Here is a 5,545-nt window from a genome sequence, read left to right on the forward strand (position 1 = left end):
CTTGTTGACAGGAGGCTTGGGTTTTGAGATAGCTTCGGTTGGAGGTATGGTTGGCTTGCTCTTCCTTCTTGAGGTTCTCTTCTTTATTGGCAATGGAAAGTTTAGATCAGGAATTGGTAAACTCTCTCAATCTATAGGCTCATCCTTTGGCACTATAGATTTATCATGAAAGTTGACCTCAGGATTGACCTTGATTTCAGCTGTTTCCATATTCTACACAGTTGTTTGACTTGTAGGCAAAGACTGAGATGGTTTACTTTCCTTTTCTGAGACATTTCTTAGCCTCTTCGCTTTCACCTTCACCTTTTTTCTAGTTTCTCACTTAGGCTTCTTTTCTTTAGTCATATCCTCATCCAATTTCTGTTCAGTTTTGGTAACATGCTTCTCAATCTCCTTTTGAGCCTGCTTTTTCTTTGGCTTTGACAATGGATTTATTCTCATTTCTTCCTCTTCCTTTGCTTCAACAAACTGAGAATGCCCACTCATCACACAAATAATTTATCCAAATCTATAGATTCTTTCTATTCTGTTCCTTAAGGCTGCATCCTTAGTTGTCTTATCTAGCAATTGTTTTGCCCAGAATAATCTGCTCATCAGGCCTGAGAGGTCAATAATCCAACAACATTGGGTGTTTGTTTGAAAATTTAAAAGTTGATGGTTTGGGCTTGAGCACCACAGTGGGCTTATATTCATTTGAAATTAAAGTTTCTCCCTTAACACATTTCCCCAACTTCATTTCTTCTAATGTAAGTGGCTTCAACTATGTGATAGGTTTCACATATTTTGATTGGTTTGTAGTTGAGCCAAAAACTTGAGCAATTCTTTCATCAATCTTCTTATTCTTCTCTTTGAGCTCCAACTCAGCTTCAGCTAGATTGATAAGGTCTATGATGTCCAGCTCCCACTTTACTAATTGCTTTGGCATGGTAATCGATGGAACTATTACTTTAGAGACTTGAACATGCATATCCTTCTCCCCCTTTTTGTTATCATCAAGTAAAAGTGTAGAGGTTTAAGTTTTTGCAGCCACCAGTTGTTGCAGTAAGAGAGTTTGAGTTTCTTTATTTTGAAGTATCTTGGCCACTGAGTTTTCAACACTGGTCATTCTTGTACCAAGACCTCAACTTTTCTTGCTAGGTCACTTTCCTTCCAGAGATTTTGTTGAATTTCACTCATTGTAGCTTCAGGAAGCTTCTCATCCATCCTGATGTGCAAGTCCATCTTCACTTTATCAATTGAGAGTTTGAGATCATCCATATCTAGCCCTTGTTTGAGATGTTGAATTATGTATGTAGCTGGAGGGACTCTAGATATGCTTGTAGAAGTAACCTTGTACCAACATTGGAAGGGACTTGTAAAGCTGATTGTCTCTGTGAGATAAGCTTGAATAGAGTTAAGTTGAGATGATAAGTTCTGCATTCCTTGCTGAGCATCCGATAAGGAGTATCTATTTTAGAACTAGGGCCTAAAACTCCCCATATGTTCATGCCAGTTTTTCATCAAAATCATCATCATAATCATCATCATCATCATCATCATCATTATCAGCTCCAAAATCAGAATCAACATCAGCTGTAGGAGGCAAGGTTGAAATCGCATCTTTGGCCCTTTGCACTGATTCAGTTGTATGAACTAAATTCAATGTCCTCACTGCCTCGTCATTGCCCTGAAAAGCCAATATTTGATAGGCTGTAACAGGATGAGTAAATGTCTCAGCATCCAAGGAAATAAAAATTTTAACAGCTTTGTTTTCTTGTTGATATAGTCTTTCCTTTTCTGCATCACTGACATCCAATGACTCACTAGCAATGGCTGCCACCCTTATTCCTCCTGTACCTTCATTTCTCTCATTTTCCCTATATTCTTGCATCAGGGGATCCCCCTAGCTCACCACCCTCACACCCTCACCTTCACCTACTAAGGTGGAACTCCACTCACTCACTTTTGTCATACTGGAAGAAATAGTGTGCATTGTTGAACTCTCATCCTCTCCTTTTTCCTGGGAGCAACCCAACAGCCCACTCAATTCACTCCATTCCCTCAATCCTAGAAGTGATTGAACAACTACTAAGTCATCTGTACTTGTAATAGATTTTGAAACGTCAAGTGTTTATGCAGTGACTGTCAATAAATGTAAAATAGTTGTTGAAGCTGTTGTTGTGACTATCAACGGATAATTGATGTAAAACATATCTGTTAAAGGACAGTCACTAATCAACGGATGATGGATATCCATTGATGAAGAAGAAATAGAAGGAATAGAAGTTGAACTATTGTTGAGTTTGTGGAGATTCATTTTAAGTTTTGGTGCACAGACTCTTCAACAGTTTGAGAAAGAAATGGCAAGTGATCCAACAAATCATCAATTAGATGATGATCACTTGTTTGAGTATTAGGCTCCTCCATGAGTTTGAGAGATGGATAAACAAGAATTGATGTAAAAATCATGTCTATATTCAAAGAGATGGTTTGAGAGTTTTGTGTTTGAGGTGTATCAATTGTTAAGGAGTGGGACTGTGACTCCACATTTACTGGAGCTACATCAAGCTGAATTTGAGAAGCTGCAGATACCAAGTATTTGACTTGAGTTTGCACTGTGTGTGCACCCTGTGACTCCCCCATGGTTTTATTTTTCTTCTTTCTAATGCAAGTTTGAGCTAGGTCTTTAGTGTCCCTACCCCTTTTGTAATGTGCTCTTAGTTAGGAGCTTATTTCAATAGTCACGCCCTTTTGGGAGGATGCAACTAGGGATGAGATAACTTCCTTTTGAATCACTACAGTCTTTTGGGAGACTGCGGTGTGGCTAGCTTGGGTTACACTGATCTCATCCTCCTTATTCATGGGGCTTTTTTGATTTTCACCCCTTCCCTCACCTTTCTCACCACCCTATTGATAAGTGGCATTTTATACCACTTAGAACGTCTTAAAATGGCTTAAATTGGTGTCTTGAAATCAAGTATTTTGTGTATTTGATGCGTTTTTCTAGTGTTTATGTATTTCAGGGTATTAGTTGCATTTCGGGGGAGGAATCATCAAGAATAAGCCTTGGCATGTGTTCACCATTGCGAGAGGAAAGGAATGGGCAGATTACGGCGAAGAAACGGAGCAAGCTTGGAATTTTTCCAGTAGGGTCCTGCGCGCCCGCGCAGTAATGCTGAGCGGCCGCGCAGCAGCCTGCGCGCCCGCGCAGATATGCTGAGCGGTCGCGCAAGGTCGGGGAAAAAGCTGAATTATTTTAGACTTCTACTTTTGTTTGGCTTCCAACTTCTATGTAATCTGAGTTTTATGGGACTATTATATAGGTAGATTTGAGACGTTTTCACGGAGAGTATTAAGGGGATTATGTTTTAGATTGTGTTTTACGCAAGAAGCGAAGGAGATAAGGAAGAAGACCGATTTAGCACACCGCAACAAAGAGGAAGCATATATTCTTGTGATTCTTGTTTCGTTGTAACGTTGGATGCTAGTTTTCTTGCTTTGACTTATTTACTCTTGTGACGTACTATGTTTTAATTTAATTAGTGTAGTTATTATTTTCTTGTGTTGTTTATCATGATTTCATATGAACCCATGATGGCGATAAGTTCTATTATGGGCTAATCGTGATCATGGGGTTACAACGGATTTATTATGGAATTCTTTAGTTAATTGTTTAATATTTTAGTGTGTGATGATTGCATGATATCTAGTATTGGTTGTGCGTATTCGTCTTATGTGCGTCGCGAACATATAAGATAGGGTGTTAATCTCTTGTGAAGCGACGGTGGATCTTGAGATTTAGAACTTGCCATGCTAGCATAGGTTCATGTACGTTGTGCATGATTAGTGGGTAACTCTAACAGTTTTATTTGCCCTATGTAATCAAAAGGGATAACTTGTGCTTAAATCGTTGTGTTGTCAATTTCTGTAGACATATAGGAACTCAACATAATTGATGACTATTCAACTTATATCTTAATTATGGATGCTTGGTAGAATGGTATTGGTACAATGAAAGTTGGCTTTTATCAGTTTCGTGTTATTCGATTAATGTCATCACTGTCACATGCTAAAGGTAATAACAATGGCTATAGAAGGAGGTAATAATGAAGTTGTGATCTCATGAGTGTTTTATTATTGATAAATTGAAGTGTTAGTTAAGTGGTTAATTGAATAGTTAATTATAGTTAATATTTAATCAACAATTTTAAGTGTTATTATCTTAACATTGAGAAGTAATCATACATTGGTGAGTGAGTTTAATTAGACAATAATTTAGTCTGAGTCTCTGAGGGAACGAACTAGAAAGTATTCTATATTACTTGCGAACGCGTATACTTGCGTGAATATTAGTGCGTGTTTTCGCCCTAACAAGTTTTTGGCGCCGCTGCCGGGGACTCGGCGTATTTGTTTAGTTTATGTACTTACCATCATTGGTCATTAGGACTCAGTGATTAGGACGTAGTAGTTACTTACTCTTTTCGGTTGTGTTTCACGTACTTTAGCAAGCGTTTATGCAAACTCGTTCTCGTGCTCGCAAGAGGACTTTAGATACAGCTGAGGAGACAGACGAAGTTCTTGATATTCCAGAGAAGTTAGATTTTGAGGATTCGGATTCAGGAACTGAGCAGAAAGAACCAGTAAACATGGGAGATCGTATTGTTCAAGCTGATCCAGCTCTTATAGATTTTTCTCGGCCTAAAATTGATGACATTCAGTCAAGCATCCTTCATCCGGCTATTCAAGCTAACACCTTTGAAATCAAGCCGGGCACTATTCAGATGGTGCAGAATTCTGTTTCTTTTGGAGGAGCGGCAACTGAAGACCCCAACATGCACATAAGGAATTTTATCGAGATCTGCAGCACTTTTAAGTATAATGGCGTGACTGATGAGGCTATCAAGTTGAGGCTTTTCCCATTCTCACTGAGGGATAAGGCTAAAGACTGGTTACATTCTGAACCAGCTGGGCCCATCACTACATGGCAAGATCTTGCGCAAAAGTTTCTGGTGAAGTTTTATCCAATGGCAAAGACTGCTGCTATGAGGAGTGCTCTTACTCAGTTTGCGCAGCAACCTACAGAATCTATGTGCGAGGCTTGGGAACGCTACAAGGAAATGTTGAGAAAATGTCCACATCATGGAATGCCGGATTGGATGGTGATCACTGGTTTTTATAATGGTTTGGGGGCCCAATCTCGACCCATGCTCGATGCAGCAGCTGGAGGAGCCTTATGGGCTAAAAGCTATACTGAGGCGTATACTCTTATAGAGACGATGGCTGCAAATGAGCATCAAAACCCAACTCAGAGGATGACGTCAGGCAAGGTCGCAGGTATTCTGGAAGTTGATGCAGCCACCGCTATTGCAGCCCAGCTCCAAGCGCTATCAATGAAGGTTGATTCTCTGGCTACGTATGGAGTTAATCAAATAGCTATGGTTTATGAGCTTTGTGCAGGTTCTCATGCTACGGATCATTGTTCTCTTGTCAATGAATCTGTTCAGTATGTGAATAATTATCAGCGACAACAGCAGCCTGTGCCAGCGACCTATCATCCTAATAACAG

General features: G+C 39.6%; 1 non-coding gene across 1 annotated transcript; it reads right to left on the reverse strand.

Annotated features, from left to right (window-relative positions):
* Nucleotides 1-5,018: 5,018 nt before the first annotated feature.
* LOC141681546 (small nucleolar RNA R71) lies at nucleotides 5,019-5,125 on the reverse strand. The gene has a single exon (XR_012558975.1). It is a non-coding gene; the product is annotated as a small nucleolar RNA R71 (small nucleolar RNA).
* Between the last annotated feature and the right edge of the window lie 420 nt (nucleotides 5,126-5,545).

The sequence above is a fragment of the Apium graveolens genome, chromosome 8 (genome assembly GCF_009905375.1).
Source record: "Apium graveolens cultivar Ventura chromosome 8, ASM990537v1, whole genome shotgun sequence".
In the NCBI taxonomy this organism is placed as follows: Eukaryota; Viridiplantae; Streptophyta; class Magnoliopsida; order Apiales; family Apiaceae; genus Apium; species Apium graveolens.